This window comes from Artemia sp. Qi Xiang Cuo, chromosome 8 (assembly GCF_049724085.1).
Source record: "Artemia sp. Qi Xiang Cuo chromosome 8, ASM4972408v1, whole genome shotgun sequence".
Classification (NCBI taxonomy): domain Eukaryota; kingdom Metazoa; phylum Arthropoda; class Branchiopoda; order Anostraca; family Artemiidae; genus Artemia; species Artemia sp. Qi Xiang Cuo.
In genome coordinates this window covers 23044081-23062553 of record NC_142801.1, presented here as the reverse complement: position 1 = coordinate 23062553, position 18473 = coordinate 23044081, and the positions used below count along the sequence as shown (strand labels likewise).

Genomic DNA, 18473 nt, shown 5'->3' with positions numbered 1-18473 from the left:
GGTATTTTTACGTGAAAACAACTTCAACCCTGCCCTGCCCCCGCGATCAGAAATTAAATTATAAAAAAAGTTTCTTCAACTGAAAGTAAGGAGCAACATCGAAACTTAAAAACGGATAGAAAATAGAGGCTGTTTCCAAAAGATTTAGGATTCATTAACATTTTCAACTTTATTTATTTTTTTTCTTTTTGTACATATCTTAAAATGTCAAAATATGCTTACGGGTCTAACAATTCTGCTCTATGATTGGTCAGAGACACGATGTGGCTTTCCCACTGGTATTCTATGACCGGTTATCGACACTAGCTAGTCTATTGCATGTATTAAATCAGTCCTTTTTACGCAGTGAAACGATAAACACATAAGTCATATCTTTAAAAAAAAAGTGAAGATGGAACATTTTAATAGAGTGTGTTCACATAACAAGGTTGTTGTAGCATTGAATGCCGACAAGGAGAAGTATTTAAACTATGAAACAAGTACAAGTGGTAGCACTATTGGAAATGTTTGAATGCATTGTCAAGACAGTAGAAAATTAAAGTTCTTTGGAATACCGAAAAAATTCAACTGCTATGATGGTGGTTATGTGAGATTGAGATCTCTAGAGATGGTTGCACTTAAAGAGAATACTAACATAAAAATAATTGTTGATGATAGAGCACAACTCCTTGCTACTGCTGCAAGTAACACATTACCTACGGATACACCCAATCATCAGCTTTCGGGTATTAGCATTCAATGGAAGGCTAATAAAAGAAAGGCTTACTCTGCTAGTAATATCGTAAACCATATCTTGTTTACGTGCCGAAACTGTTATCTGTGTAAAAATAATGTGTAAATCGACAGTGAAATTGCCAGAAAAATAAAAATGGCATTGTTAAAAAATATCACTACGGAATATAAAGAAGAAACGATGAAAAACAAAGCACCCGCAAACGTTACTGGTATTGATCAAACAGTCAATGAATCAAATAATACCAAAGACGAAAAGTATATTGAGCCTGTTCATGAGACACCAGTAAAAAATGTGTATGAATCAAAATGAAATAATGACTATTCTACTCATTACGAACTAAAGGAAGACAGTAGCTCCATTATCAAGAGAGAACATGGTGAATTAGTTGATGGAACATATTCAAAATTTCCAAAGTCAATCATTGATATTAATAATGCATCATAATATATTTTTATATTAATATTCTACATAGCATTATTTCATTAAAAATATTACATTGTTATGTGTTCATTATTTTTTAAAGTAAGCTAGCATATCAAGCGTTTAGAATGTTCATTAAAACATCAGAGATGTAAGAGAATTAATTTGTATACATCTATTGTCAGACACGCTATTTCCGTAAAATCTAAGCTATTAAGGGTTTTGGACCGTAAACTCTAGTTTTTTGCAAGAAAATTATGGAAAATAAAATTCTCTGGTTCAAATGTGGAACTTAAGTCTATTTTTTGGATCAAAAAATAAAACTATTACTTTAAAATCTGAGCGAATAAGGGTTTTTTGACCGTAATCTCTAGTTTCTTGTTAGAAAATTATGGAAAATACAATTCTCTAGTTCAAATGTGAAACATAAGTCCAGTTTTGGATACTCATAATGATGAGGACTGATGGTTCTAATTCAATAAATTATTTTTTCATAAAACAAACTATTTTTTTTTTTAAACTTCGAAATTATTCAACTTTATTTATTTTTTATCTTTTTCTTTTGTACATATCTTAAAATGACAAAATATATTTCTTTAATCCACCTCTTCGATACACAATATAGAAATTATAAAAAAAAATTTCCATACTTCATTTGCATGCAAGAAATACCGAGAGTTCTATGACTCCTCCCCGCAATGAATTCTAAGGGTTTTATGACTCCTCCCCAAAATGAATCCAGATGCCTTTAGGAGTCATCCACCTTAGCCATAACTCCATTCGACCTTGAGAGAAGGTATAAAAGTTTGATTATGTATTTCTATTTTTAACATCTAAATTAATACCTTCCAAGATGATAGGACTCTATGACACAGAATTTATCGGTTTGAAAAAATCATCTTGTGGTGATATATTTGAATGTGCATTTTTATTATTGTCAATGGAACTTGAAGAAATTGACTGTTATCATTGGATAGTAAACTACAACATGTATGAGTATGATAAAAGCTTGTGGAGTACTACATTACATCGTATAAACAGTTTGGGATTCTACGATAGAGTGATTACACCACTTAAAAATAGTGGTCGGGAACTGAGAAATAACCAGGAGGAAGTCAGTGAAATTTGCAGCTTTTTCGGGGTTGAAGTACTCTATGTAAAGGGTAATATACCTACAGATTAAGTTTTAATTCAAAAGTGTGACCCTAGGATTCCACTTTTCAATCTAGAAGAATTTAAGTGTCCTAAATTTGAAGGGGTTTATCATTGTCCTGAAGACGAGGTCAGGTTCTTCGCGCACTGGATACCTAAGGTCATACCTGATCGTGATAAATGCATTAGACATGGTAAAAACTATTCCATATCATGGGACCATAGTTTCTGGACGTTTAAGAGTGAACCTATGTATGACTATGGGTCATAATATAATTTTGTATTAATATTCTACTTAGCATTATTTCATTAAAAATATATTATGCATTACATTGTTATGTTTTCATTATTTTTAGAGTAAGCTAGCGTATCAACAGTTTAGAATGTATATTAAAACATCGGAGATTTGAGAAAAGGAATTTGCATACATCTATTGTCAGACAAATGAAGTAACATTGACAAAATCTAGGTATCAGAATGAATAAATTCTTTATCTGGGGGCTGGGCATGGTTGAAAATGTTTTCACGTAAAAATACCCTCCACCTCCTCCATGGAAAATTCCTCCCTCAAGACAATCCCATTCCTGTCGACTTTTGGAAGGTGTTTCTTCATTTTTCGATAATCAGGCAATTTTCTCAAACTCATAGCTTTTGACTGGCAGCATTAAAGTTAATGAATCCTAAATCTTTTGGATACAGCCTCTATTTTCTGTCCGTTTTTAAGTTTTGATGTTGCTCCTTACTTTCAGTTGAAGAAACGATATTCCAATTCTTGCATTTCACGAAAGAAATTCAAAATGAACTTTGAAAAATTAAGAGAATGTAACTGTGACATGGTAAAGCACAACAAAACACTACTGAAATATTCCAACTCTTGCATTTCACGACAGAAATTCAAAATGAACTTCGAAAAATAAAGAGAATGTAACTGTGACAAGGTAAAGCACAACAAGTCACTACTGAAATATTCCAACTCTTGCATTTCAACAAAAGAAATCCAAAATGAACTTTTAAAAATCATGAGAATGTAGCTGTGACAAGGTAAACCACTACAAGACACTACTGAAATATTCCAATTCTTGCATTTCGAGACAGAAATTCAAAATGAACTTTGAAAAATTAAGAGAATGTAACTGTGGCAATGTAAAGCACAACAAAACACTAGTGAAATATTCCAACTCTTGCATTTCAATGAAAGAAATTCAAAATGAACTATGAAAATCAACAGAATGTAACTGTGACCAGGTAAAGCACAACAAAACACTACTGAAATATTCCAACTCTTGCTTTTCACGACAGAAATTCAAAATGAACTTCGAAAAATTAAGAGAATGTAACTGTGACAAGGTAAAGCACAACAAGTCACTACTGAAATATTCCAACTCTTGCATTTCAACGAAAGAAATACAAAATGAACTTTGAAAAATCATGAGAATGTAGCTGTGACAAGGTAAAGCACAACAAAACACTACAGAAATATTCCAACTCTTGCATTTCAATGAAGAAATCCAAAATGAACTTTGAAAAATCAAGAGAATGTAACTATGACAAGGTACAGCACAACAAAAAACTACTGAAATATTCAAACTCTTGCATTTCAACGAAAGAAATTCCCAATGAACTTTGAAAAATCAAGAAATGTAGCTGTGACACGATAAACCATGAAGAAACACTACTGAAATATTCCAACTCTTGCATTTCACGAAAGAAATTCAAAATGAACTTCGAAAAATCAAGAGAATGTAACTGTGACAAGGTAAATCACAACAAGACACTAGTGAAATATTCCAACTCTTGCATTTCAACGAAAGAAATTCAAAATGAACTTTGAAAATCAACAGAATGTAACTGTGACAAAGTAAAGCACAACAAAGCACTACTGAAATATTCCAACTCTTGCATTTCACGAAAGATATTCAAAATGAACTTTTGAAAAATCAAGAGAATGTAACTGTGACAAGGTAATGCACAACAAAACACTACTGAAATAGTCCAATTCGTGCATTTCACGAAAGATATTCAAAATGAACAATTCCTATACGACCTATAGAATCCATTTTCGCTAGCAAGTCGGCCCACAGTACAGCAATTTGATATGCGTAGCCTACTGCCAGGAACCAGTGGGGGAATCCTCGCTCGTAATTGCTAATCACCTTAACCCTTTTATCCCTCGTCAAGTACATGTTCCAAAAATATTTTATTCAGAGATTTCACGTTAAAAAATTATCCAATCACTAATTATCCCTTTTTTGCAAATGTCAATCAATGAATTCCGATTGTAAAAGCGTGTTTAATCATTTTACCTAACCCACAGTACAGCAATTTGATATGCGTAGCCTACTGCCAGGAGCCAGTGGGGGAATCCTTGCTCGTAATTGCTAATCACCTTAACCCTTTTATCCATCGTCAAGTACATGCTCCAAAAATATTTTATTCAGAGATGTCACGTTAAAAAATTATCCAATCACTAATTACCCCTTTTTTGCAAATGTCAATCAATGAATTCCGATTCTAAAAGCGTGTTTAATCATGTTGCATAAGTACATGCTCTGAATTCCTATACGACCCATAGAATCCATTTTCGCTAGCAAGTCGGCCCACAGTACAGCAATTTGATATGTGTAGCCTACTGCCAGGAACCAGTGGGGGAATCCTCGCTCATAATTGCTAATCACCTTAACCCTTTTATCCATCGTCAAGTACATGCTCCAAAAATATTTTATTCAGTGATTTGACATTAAAAAATTATTCAATTCCTAATTACCACTATTTTACAAATAATAATCAATGTATTCCGATTGTAAAAGCATGTGTAAACATGTTGCATATTTACGTGCACTGAAATCCTCTACGACCCATAGAATCCATTTTGCTAGCAAGTCGGCCCACAGTACAGTAATTTGATATGCGTAGCCTACTGCCAGGAACCAGTGTAGGAATCTTCGCTCGTAATTGATAATCACCTTAACGCTTTTATCCATCGTTAAGTACATGCTCCAAAAATATTTTATTCAGAGATTTCACGTTAAAAAATTATCCAATCACTAATTACCCCTTTTTTGCAAATGACAATCAATGAATTCCGATTGTAAAAGTGTGTTTAATCATGTTGCATAAGTACATGCACTGAATTCATATACGACTCATAGAATTTATTTGCTCTAGCAAATTAGTCCACAGTATATCAATTTGATATGCGTAGCTTACTGCCAGGAACCAGTGTAGGACTTCTCTCTCGTAATTTATATTCACCTGAACGCTTTTATCCTTCGTCAATTACATGCTCCAAAAAAATTTTATTCAGTGATTTCACGTTAAAAAATTATCCAATCACTAATTACCCCTTTTTTGCAAATATCAATCAAACGCCAAGGAGCGTAATCTCCCCGAACACGTCAAACTGTTTCCACAGACTTCAAAAATGGAACTGTGGATAACACATGGGTGATTGACAGCTTTCCCTAAAAAACCATTCCTAATAATCAGTCTGGTAATCTGCCATGGAAAGGTGCCATGGAATGTGGAATTCCTATACAGGCAAGCAAATAACATGGAGATTGCTATTGAGGCAAGCAAAGTATAAGTTAACATACTACTCTAACAGCTCATTGTAACATCGAGCCGTTTGAGGCCAAACACATCAGCTAAGAACACATCTCCTCTACCCCAACCAATTCAAAGCAAGAGAAAATTTGAATGATTTTCAAAAAATGAGAAAAACAACCCCAAAAGGGAAGTGATCGTGGTGGGAGGGAAATTTCCACGGGATAGTTTTCTAGGGGATATACCTAGCAACGATTTTTGCCCCCTCCATAGGTTTTGCAGAAACATCCTTTTTGCAGCATTTCCATAAAAAAATTCACTCCTCCTAGATTATGTAAAATAAATTTTGCTACCCCCCCCCCCGCTTTAAATTTACTTTAATTACAACTTTAGAACTTTCAGTAATATTGGCAATCAAAACATGAAAATGTAATAACCATCGACAGTCCTCTAATCCAACTAATATTTGGATCCCAAAATCGGAAATCTTAAATATTTTGCAATATTACAGATAATTAAAATGGAAATTTCCACGGGGAATTTTCTAGGGGATATACCTAGCACCGATTTTTTGCCCCCTCCCAAGGTTTCGCAGAAATATTCTTTTTGCAGTATTTCTATTTAAAAAAAATCACTCCTCCAAGATTCTGAAAAATAAATTTTGCCCCCCCCCCCTTTTAAATTTACGTTAATTGTAACTTTAGAATTTTCAGTCATATTGGCAATCAAAACATGAAAATATAATAACCATCGACAGTCCTCTAATCCAACTAATATTTGGATCTCAAACTCGAAAATCTTTAAAATTTTGTCTACTCAACCCCGTGCATCTCAACCCTTGTTTAACTCAAGCCCCATTTAACCCAGATCCCGTGCATCCCAAATCCTATGCAGCTCAACCCTCATTCAACTCAACCTTCATGTAATTAAACCCTCATTTAAATCAACACCAATTAACTTAACCCCCTACAATTCAACCACCGTATAACTCAACCCCATTTGACTCAACCCCCATTTAGCTCAACCCTAAAGCAACTCAATCCCAGTTTAGCCCAACCCCCATTTGGGAAATTCAATCTAGCCTAATCTAAGAGTTTAATTGCAAAGGGATTGAGTTGAAGAGGGTCTGTTTTAAATGGGAGTTGAGTTGTATGAGGTTGAGTTAAGTAGGGTTGAATTAAATAAGGGGTTCGATTTGAATGACGGTTGAGTTGTAGAGAGTTGACTTGAACGGGGTTATGTTGCACGGGGGTTGAGGTGAAAGAGGGGTGAATTCCATGGAGGTTGAGTTGAATGGATATGGCTTAAACAAGGGTTGTGTTAAACGGGGGTTGAGCTAATCGGAATTTGAGCTGCACGAGGATTCAGTTAAATGCGTTTAGTTGCACGGGCTTCAGAAAAACTAGGGTTCTGTTGCACGGGAACCATTGAAAGATGAGTACTTAAATCCATCATCACACGAACAATATGTAATCAAACAGTTCGTGGTAACGAACTGTAAGTAAGGAGCGACCCGGCTCAATGGTAACCGAAACTCTAGAAAACGGGTTATTGATACCAATAGATATATCAAAAGAATCAGATTTCAATGCTGATTTCAAATATATAACTTTCATCAAGTTTAGTGCTACCCATCAAAAGTCACGAGCCTTAGAAAATTTGACTGATTTCAAAAAAAGGTGGAAAAACCCCCTTAAAGATATAGAACCTTAATTGAAATCACACCATCATATTCAGCGTATCCGAGAACCCTACTGTAGAGGTTTCAAGCTCCTATCTACAAAAATGTGGAATTTTACATTTTTTGCCAGAAGAAAGATCACGGATGCGTGTTTATTTGTTAGTTTGTTTGTTTGGTTTTTTTTTCCCCAGGGGTGATCGTATGGAACCAGTGGTCCTAGAATATCGTGGGAGGGATCATTGGAACAAAAAATAAAAGTTCTAGTGCCCTTTCTAGTTGACCAAAAAATATGAATGGCAACTAGGCCCCCTCCCACGCTTATTTTTCCCCCAAAGTCACCGGATTAAAATTTTGATATAGCCATTTTGTTCAGCATGGTCGAAAATATGATAAATATGTCTTTTAGGATGACTTAATCCCCCGAAGTTCCCAGATGGAGGGCTAAAAGTTATGAACTTTACCCCATATTAACATATAGTATTGGGTATTGAGAAGTATACAGACGTTTTCAGGCGTTTTTTTTTCGTTGCTGGGGCTGGCCGGGGGGGGAAGGGGGTCTTGTGGAGGATCGGGTAAGGAAGGGAAGTGTACTGGGTGCAGGGACAGTTCCAGGAAGGGGGCGCACGACTTGCCCGCATAATTTCTTGGTTATTGGGAAGTATACAACCATTTTCAGGAAGGATTTTTTCTGGAGCGGGGGGGGCGAGAGCCGGGAGGTACTCTGGAGAATATTTCCGTGGAGGATGTTTCTTTGGGGTAAGGGACATTTCTATGAAGGGGGCGCCGGATTTCCAAGCATTATTTAAGAAACGATCAGAAATTAAATAAAAAAAACAAGTTTTTTCAACTGAAATGTAAGAAGGACTATTAGAACTTAAAACGAACAGAAATTATAACGTATGTGAGGGGGTTCTCCCCCAAGTCAGTACCTCGCTCTTTACGCTACAGTTTTTTTTTAGTGCTTTCAAAAGAGCTATCTATTCTAATTAAATGGCCTTTGTGATTCAGGGGTTTCTGAATCAATTTTTTTTTTAACTTTTAACGTAAAGAGCGTGGTATTGCCTAAGGGGAGAACCCCTTCATATAAGTAATAACATATACGTAATAAAAAAAACAATAAAAAACAAGCGATACGGCTCAATAGTAATCGAAACTTTTAAAAACGAAATTTTGATGTCAATAAATGTATCAAAAGAATGTGTTTATAGGCTAATGCTGATCCTAAATATATAAATTTTATTAAGTTTAGTATTACTCATCAAAGGCTACGAGCCTGAGAAAATTTACTCGATTTTTTAAAGAGGGGGGAAACATCCCCTACAAGTGAAAGAATTTTAATGATTTCACACCGTCAGATTCAGCGTATCAGAAAACCCTATTACATAGGTTTCAAGCTCATATCTGCAAAAATCTGCAACTTTGTATTTTTTGACAGAAGAAAAATATACGAATATAGAAGTTAGTTACTTAAGTTAATTTGTAAAGACATCCATTTATCAAAAGAAAAGTAAAATTTTTATACAAATAAAAGCTGCATTAACTAAAAAACGATCAGAAATTAAATAAAAAAAACAAGTTTTTTAAACTGAAAGTAAGGAGCGACATTGAAACTTAAAACGAACAGAAATTATTCCGTATATGAAAGGGGCTGTCCCTTCCTCAACGCCTCGCTCTTTACACTAAAGTTTGACTCTGTCTCACAACTTTAGTTTTTAAAAAAATAAAAAACTTTAGCGTAAAGAGCGAGGCGTTGAGGAGGGGACAGCCCCTTTCATATACGGAATAATTTCTGTTCGTTTTAAGTTTTAATGTCGCTCCTTACTTTCAGTTTAAAAAACTTGTTTTTTTTTATTTAATGCAAAATAAAAACAGTAAAATAAAGCTGAGTTAAAAAATAAAAATGCAAGTTGGTCCAATATTGATGATCATCAATCAAGAAAAAGAAATTCAACTTTTAGTTTAAAAAGCTCTTGGAAAAATAGTAGGCTGAGTTGTTAGAACTGCTTATTAAAGCGTCATTTTCAGCTATGTCTGAAGTTTGATACAGAGAACTAGTAAAGTGATGAAACTTGCGTTTTATTGGGTTAAACTACTCAACAGAAAATATTTAATTCTGCGTGAATGAAATTTTCCAGGAGGTTGGGGGGGGGGAGGCTAAAGTTGGGATTAAGGTTGAATAATTTCTCTCGTTGCTCAAAAAGTTTCATACTTTTTTTCGAATACGACAAAAATTTCCTTATTACTGTTTTCTTTTTTTGGGGGGAGGGGGACTGGGGAAATCCAAATTCCTCAGTCTCTCCTATAGGCACCTTTGACTATTTTTACACAAACCATCCTAATTGAAGTAAGAGGACCTTTTGGAAAACTGTTTGCAATTAACGATTCTGATTTTCACTGACAGGAAGATTTTAATGCCCTGGGTTAAATGGTAGCAAAAATGTGATTATTTACATAACATGTAAGCTAAAAAAAATGTTTGACAGGTTATTCCTCCTAAAGGAAATTGAAGTCGTTAGTTTGACAAGAGGCGTCTCATTCAGAACAAGCGAGTCAGATCTAATTGCATTTACCTCCTGAATAAAAGTGGTTTCTGCATAAGAGCTCTTGGGCAAAGTTCCACCGACAGAAAATGCCGCACCTATTTCCGGCAAGCTATTGGCCACTAAATGACAAACCCCCACACTGTGATATGTTCATTATTACTTCTATTTGAACATACCTGAATAGAGGGGATTAAAACCCAAACTCCCTCCAAGATATATCTGGGGTTCTCCAACTGAAGAATTTTAGTGAGAAAAAAAACATTGAAATTTGCATAAGCCAGAATGTCTGGGCAAAAAAGTGCTGCATCTCTATCATCTATGTTAAGGGTCAGGGGCATAGCTCCGGCACTTTTATTGGGGGAGGGGGGGCAAGAGAGGTATCCATCCGAAGAGTCAAGGGACATGGCTATATAATATTTTTTTCTACAAATTATTGAGGGGCCCCCTTGACCCCCCGAACCGACACCACTGTTAAGGATTCCCGATCAGGGACATAAATGCGCCTTAGGTATAAGAAAACATTTCCCGGGGTGAATTTGAGAAAGTATTAGAATGCATTTTAATGATATTACGTGAAAAGGTAAACATAATATAAAGTAGTATCTAGGAGAAATCTTATACCCCGTTCTATAGGGGTGTCAAGATGGCGTATTACAATATCCAGAGCAACACAGATCTTGAAAAGTTAAAAAGGGCCTTATTATAGGGGTGCCTAAACTCAAAAAGGAACTGTAGCTCTTAAGGCTTACAATTTATCAAATGTTGCTTTTAGATTACTTGGATAATTTCGTTCGATGCACCTAATTGCATTTTAAATGTAATTGCTCAGTTTTTATTGGAATAAGAAGGTGTCAGCAAGAAAAAGTTGATCTGAAAAGGGTAATACTGATAACAACAACTTCTGTAAATTAGATACCGTCAAAATGCTTCCACAAGGAATTTACCTTCTATAAGAAGTCCTTGTAGTAGCGCATGTACTCCTTATATTAGGCTCCTTGATTACTACATGGTAAAATATAATTCTGAGTTTCAATGGAATATTGTCAGAATGATAGAAATCTATCTAACTTCATTAGAGATAATGTTATGAGGGAACAGAGAGATGCCGCTATTTTTCTTCAGACGATTGCTGCAGTCCATCAAATAGGAAAAGATTGTATTGTGCAAAGATATTCATAATATATTTATTAATGGAAATGATGAAATAAAATAATTCACTTCAATTTAGTCACAATATTTGAAGATGCACGTCAAAAGATTAATGGTTTTATCCCCCCTTAAGTGGAAGAGAATTTCAGTAATTATGAAGTAGGTGCAGCAGGGCCGTATCCAGGATTTTTGTTCAGGGGGGGGGGGTTACTAATTTTTGACCCAGTTTTCGACTAATTTTACTGATTTTTACCTAGGTTTTACTAATTTTCGACTTATTTTCGAGTAGGTCAAAAATTTCGGGTGGGGTTCAAACCGGGTAAACCCCCCCCTGGATACGGCCTTGAGGTGCAGTGACTGTCTGATCATCAGACATAATTCTGGCATTATTGTCTTTTGTCCAAGAGTCCTTTGGAATGGGATGAGACTCGGAGAGTGTTGATTCCACACTATGCTATCAAATAAAACTTTGTGATTCTGTTGGGCTTGTTGAAGAACTTTTTGAATGTTCTTTAAATTTAATAGCAGCACCGGAACCCCCCCCCCACATTTTTTCGACTCATAAACACGTAAAAAATATGAATATAAACAAATTTTGACACGTTCTTTACAATTTTTTGCACCCTCTTCTCGAAGAAAACCCCCCCCCCCGCCCCTTGAAAAAAAATCCTGGATGCGTCCTTATCAAAACAATTAAACAAACCTGTCTTAAATTAACAAGTTAATTAAATATAAAATAAAAAATCTCAATCTGTCCCCTAAAATGCCGCATCGTAAACATGTTGGCAGTCTATGTGAAAAATCAAAATCCCTCACATTGTTCCACAGTTTATAGAATTAGCAGTATGATCATACCCTATCTCACCCATTATAAAAACCCGGACCAAGGTGCGAGTGCTCCAGAGAACGTTTTTGCAGATAGAAACATAAGCGGCATTAGATCTCTTCACGGATAGACAAGTCAGATTTCTCTTGGACACGAAACAAATGGAAACCCGCTATTACGAATAATGCACATTGTAACCATTTCTCATTGATTGACGGAAACAGACTAACCCGCTAATGCAGAAAGAAGTGGGAGGAGCTTTTTGTTCGTACCGAGAATGAAGACCAGAAATGATCTGCGATAAACTTACTGGATAATTCTATAAACTGTGCATTGTTCCAACTGGTAGACAGTTGGCATGCCCCTGAAACTAAATTCTAATGACATCCAACCCGTGCATATTGCAGCATTTCAGACTAAAACCGCACAAAAGAAGTTAGTCACAGGCAGGCAAGTACGTGGGATCTTCCCCAGGGATGGAGGGAGGAGGGATCAATTCGTAAAAGTGCAGGGGAAGCAAAATGGATTTTTCAAAATCTAGGAAGACTTTTTTTTATGAAAATACCAAAAAAGAATTTTCAATGAAAAACTTCAAATAGGAATTTGTCAAAATCTAAGGAGGAGGCAAAATATCAGCACTTTTTATATAGAAATCTGAATAAAAAGTGCGAAACTAAGAAAAAATTGAGATTTTTTGGCAGAGTGAGAAGGGCAGACTTTGGGGTCTCCTGGGTGCTTCGCTTGTCACAAGTGTACTAAAATTTGCCAAGCAGCTAAACCAGCCTTAGGATGTAGTTTTTCAGAACAAATAATAAGCTGTTTTTTTTTAATAAATTCTTACGCAAGTTATGTCATTATGAGATAATCCCATGGTCTTCACAGTAAGTCAGTGTAAATTGCTTAATTTATCACCTAATAACTAGCTAGAATCCTACTAGTGGCGTCCTAGTAGTTCTGAATATGAACATTTGTGTGTACACTGGTATTGACAGAAGCGTCGCTGTGGGGCAGTTGCCCCCCCAATCATGTAGAGAAAAATTATTAGCCTATATATCCCGTGCCTATTGACTATCCGGATATGGACCCCTCCCCCCTCCTTACTAAGAATGCTGGAGATTTACCCCTGGGTATTGAACAAAGAAGGTTTCTTTTTTTTTGTGGAAAAGGTTTAATAGTTGAGCTGTAGGATACTGAAGTATCTTATAATGAATAACTGTATAAGCCTTATTAAACCTGCAAAAAAGTCGTGCAACGATCGGAATATATAAAATACAAAAGATAAGAAAAAAAGTTAAAGAAGAATGTACTCTATTCAAAATAGCTGTTAGACATAATTGGGTCAAAGTTGACGGATTCAGGGAGATATAGCCCCTTTCCCCTGATCTTGTCACCCCAGGTTTAAATTTCGATTCGATCTTTATTTCAGGGTTCACGGCATATTTCAAAGACAATTCTTGATATGATGATTCAGCTGGCTAACTATAACAAATAAAATACAATTTTCAAGTTTGTTTTTGTAATTTTCTATGTCGAAATTCACATTTGCGAAGATGATTCTCAATGTGCCAGTTAATTTTGCTGGAAATAACACAACAACTGACAATACTGGGACTGAACCAAGCGATGAAGAAATAAAAGGAAGTTTCGGCATTTAGCAAGACGATAATTTCTATAGAATTTTCTAATTTAAGTCAGGAAAAACCTTCTCCACGACAAAAATAAAAATTCCATTTTCTCTATCCTGTAAAGCTAGAAAGACTGCCTGAATAAGATACCAGATAATATAGCAAAAGCATTGCAATATGCTAGCAAGTAGACTGTCACCAGACATCTCAGAAGCATAGTAGCAGTCATCCAGGTAATATCGAAACTGACCTAAATAACCGATTTTGCCTGCTTGAAACACCTTAGGAACCCTTTACTAATAGCATGGGTGGAAAAGCGCAAGGGGCTTCCCTAAACCCGTGCTTTCTGTAGTCTGGTATAAAATTATCCGTCTAGGGGACTAATTTGGAGGGGTGGAGCCCCTGCTGCCACCCTGATTTTGAAAAATATTTTTTTTAATTTTCATTAGAAATATTAAAAAAAACCTTGCTCCCCCCTATATTTTCGTGAATTGCCGCGCCTGAATACGTCGAAGCTAAAAAGTCACCTGAAGTTATATTGTGCACAATAGAATATAGTCCTGTTATTTAGCAACACGGCAATTCTGCAGCTTTATCTTATCTAAATTGTCAATAAAAATTTCCAAAACAAGAATCCAAATTCATTTTTTATATCCTTTAAGGGCAAGAAAAAGTTGTTTGTATCCTTTGATTCTAGGTACGCGTATCAGTAGAGATCTTTATTTATTCAGAAATGTATTATTTAATAATCATATTTGAGAATTGTACATTTAATTTGTTCGTTTTTTATCTTCTCTAATATCTTTAAGTTCACTATACAAAGTAGCGAAAACGGAAAAATAAAAAATAATAAGAATAATAATGATAATAGCTATAATAACAATACCAATAAGAGAAACACAGTATATGGGTGGCAAACTACGTACCAGGTTCTAACTGTAGGGTCATAGGTAGGTCACACTGTTTGAACCTAATTGAACCTATTACACACTAATTGAACCTTTTAAATGAAATCTCAAAGAAAAAAAAAATCATAATTTCCTAATATTAGATGGTTGAATTAATCAGGATTATATCCAGGTGGAGGGGGTAATAGGTTTTACACCATATTCCCTTCCCCTCCTGAAATGTTTCTCCGACTCTTAAATTGGTCGTATAAATGCAGGGGAAAAACCCCTTAATCGACGGAGGTATTAGTGCGGCTATTTATAAATTAAGGAATTTATTGTTTAATAATTATATTTGAAAACTATGCATTAATTTTCTCCTTTTCATCATCTTTTAGTATCTTTAAATCACTATAAAAAATCACTTAAGAAATAAATTAATAAGAGACAATAATAATAATTACTATACTGATAAAAACATATTAGATGGGCAAAAAACTACTCACCAAGTCCTTACTGTAAGTTCACAGGTTGGTCACAACAAACAAAAAATTAAATAAACATATTAAATTGAATCTCCAAGAAAATACTGGACGGTTGTATTAATCAGAGGCGCCTCTTGGAGGGGTACCAGATAAAAAGCTAAAAAAATATATATCCAACTCGCCAATTGGTCTTATAATACAAGCATAAAAACCTTCAACCTCCCCCCCTGAAAAAAAACAAATTCTTTTGGGAAACTCCTTCCTCCGTGAAAATTTTTTTTGGTACTCTTCCATCCCCTCCAAACAGAATCCTGCATACTTTCATGGTCTTATTTAGTATATGTGAAACATATGTTGACAATTAAGAATGATATTATGTGTCTCAGAAATGTTTTAATACTGTTCGGGGAAATGTGTTTAAACCTTCTGTTTTTTAACTGGCTGATTTTAGACTATCTAGAACTAAAAGTAGGTAATAAAACATTTTCCAGACTTACCTGGGGGGAATTAACTGGTAATTTTAATGAAACAGCATCACAGGAGCCGTCTTTTTCCCTTCGATAATATTTAGTTCCTATCACTATAGAATTAGCCTGTTTAACACCCAGGATCTTATCATGTCAGTTCACTGAAAGATGTGTTTCTGGGACAATAAAAACTGTTTCAGGAAGAATAATAATTTAAATGCTCACGACATCAAAACGAAGAATCGATCCCTGCTTAAGAACTTTCTCTTTTTCGAAAGCGCAAACGCGGAGGAAGCATCGATCTGCTATCAATCTTGACTTTATTCTCAGGAAGGATTACAAAATAATTTGTAGAATTTTTTTTAATAAATTCTTAATTGACAAATATTGTGACAAAATATTGTGACAAATAAATTCGTGCGCATCACGAAATCACGAAGCTTTTTTTTCTTTCATTATCAAGCATCTTATTTAAAAACAGGTCTTCCAGTATTTGTTTTATGTGTCTTTGTTTGACACCTGTTATTGAGGAATATACCATTGTTGTTATTCACAATCATACATAATGTACTTGCAGTGACTTAGTAAATGGCGATGTATCTATCGTGTATTTCTTTCCAGCCACTTTGCATGGAAGGGGTGGTCATATAACCTTGGGAGTGGACTCACTTGACTGGCAATAGAAAGCTCTTAGTGCCCTTCTTGACAGCCAAAAGTGACTGGAGGTCTAATTTTCCCTCTCCCGTGCCTTTTCGCCACCGGACATGCCCATGACACTCCCCCATGACATCGTTTGAAAATTCCTAGGCAGCCATTTTTCTTAGGATAGATGAAACTAATACTAATAATAATAACTCGCTGCAGCAAGTCGCCTGAGGATAACACAGCTACGCACGCTCCTCCTCCATCCCAATCAATTCAAAGCCTCCCTCTTTTCACCCTCCCAAGAATTTTCCATTTCCCTTAAATCTTTCCTTACTACATCCTCCCAACCAAATCGTGGACGACCCGCTTTTCGTTTGACCCTAGACCGTTGGCAGACAAGGACAATCTTTGGCAATCTGTCATCCTTCATCCACAAAACGAGCATTAGCAATCTCATCTTTTTCTCATTATATCCCAAGAAAGTGGGATTGAACCGCATTTTTCGTACAGCTTACTATTTGAGATAAGGTCAGTCAATCAGATACCCAAAATAACCGTAAGCAATTTCTCTGGAAAAGCGCCCTGAAATATGTAAATTGCCCATTGTTCATAAAAATACCAAAAATATAAATTTTGGCTGTCCGATCAGCTTGAAATTTTTGAAGATCGTTCCCTGGACCATAAGGTCTTCGATTTTTTTGGAAGGGGGAGAGTATTAGGGGTCTAGAAAATGGGTCAGATACCTTTGTCTCTGGTCGGTCTGAAACGTACACCTATATGTCTTGGGGTCAAAGGGACCCTAATGTGCATACAATTTTTAATTAGGGGTTCAGTTATTGGGCCTGTTTTTCGATCAGCTTGAACCTTGTAACCTTAGTTGCTTAGGCAAAGGGGACTCCTGTTACAAGAAAACATTAGAAACTGAATATTGGTTCGCCTAATAATGCAGCCCGAAAATAAACTGTCAAATTTCTTGTTTCTGGAAGATTTGAAACTTACCGAGGAAGTAAATTGGGCAAAAAGGACCTAAGAGGTCGCCAAATTTAAAAAAAAGGTTTTATCGACTCGTGACGCCCCAAAACACGCCAAAAATGTTTTTGGTCGGATCGACTCCTATCCCAGATTTTCAGTACGGGTAGCCTCGACCTCATTGAGGGTAACATGCAAGAAAACTTTTTATTCGCTTACCGGCATGAAACTTTTAGGGAATGTTGACGTGGGCAAGATAACCTCAATGAAGACTACACAATTTTGGAAAATAATTTGATTATATTTATTTCTGACGTCTGAGATTTTTTTCTTTAAGGCATAAGAGCAGAACTCATCAATAAAAAAAATATTGCACGATTTAAGTTGAGTTTTTAAGCAGGAAATAAGAAATACAACTTTTCTAAACATTCCTACAACTAACAGATAATAAGACTAACTCAACTAAAAACGAACAAAAATTCATTTTAAATAACGTATTTTTTTTCAAAAGAAGGTAGAATTTTCTCCATAGAGAAAAATTCGCTTATTAATATCCAAGATCGACAATCCGGGTTGCAGCGGTAGCTAGCAACCTAGTAAGAGACGATCACGTCCAATGTTAAGAAATATAAAATTAATATCCAAGATCGACAACGCTACCCCTAGGAGAAATAGAATCTAACTTGTGAGAATTTTTTGACAAAGAATAAGTTTTACGGAACTATCAGAGTCATAAAAGAAATGGAAAGGAATTTGAAAATACTCTCGAATAAATTTAACATATGTCACCGGCTCAGTAACTAGTCTTTCCTGTTCGAAATTAAACCAGCCAAAATGGCTGACCTCCATTTACTAGCCTCCTGAATAATTTCAGAATATTTGATAGTGCAAATGAACAAGAGTTCTACTCCTCATACACTGAAGGACATAAGTCCAAAAAGTGTCCAGCCTGCCACCAACAATCAGAAACCCAGTTCAGTAGAAACAAGTGTGTCCAACATGTGGCTGTCAATGCGACCTTTGCGATATAGGTGGCAAGGATACTTTTAATGGCTTAGCTATCATTGCACTGATAGCTCATGTCCCAACAAACACAAATTTTAGTTTTCCAAGGCTAGATTTTGCAGCAGCTGATAGTGTCCGATACCTTACAATTCCGCAATTGAATAAAAAAAAAAGAAGCAACGCAATTCTTTCAACGATAAAATACGAGAACCTCCGACGAGTCTCAAATTTTCATCCTTATCATCAGCTTGACTTACTGCGGATCACTTCTTGGTATCTAAGAGCTCCATAGCCTGCTTAGTATGCGGTCATGCTGAAAGGACCAGCTGCTAAAGTAGAC

The 18473-nt window shown here is 35.6% G+C and overlaps 1 protein-coding gene across 2 annotated transcripts in view; it reads right to left on the bottom strand.

Moving 5' to 3' along the window:
- Positions 1-15699, bottom strand: part of LOC148949254 (uncharacterized) — a 90079-nt gene extending 74380 nt beyond the window's left edge. The window contains exon 1 of one of the 2 annotated variants that reach the window (XM_089093302.1): positions 15545-15699. The gene's annotated coding sequence lies outside the window, so the exon portion shown is untranslated. Of the gene's footprint in view, positions 1-15068; positions 15207-15544 lie in introns of those variants that run through there. The other variant, XM_089093304.1, reaches the window with a different exon arrangement.
- Positions 15700-18473: the final 2774 nt, after the last annotated feature.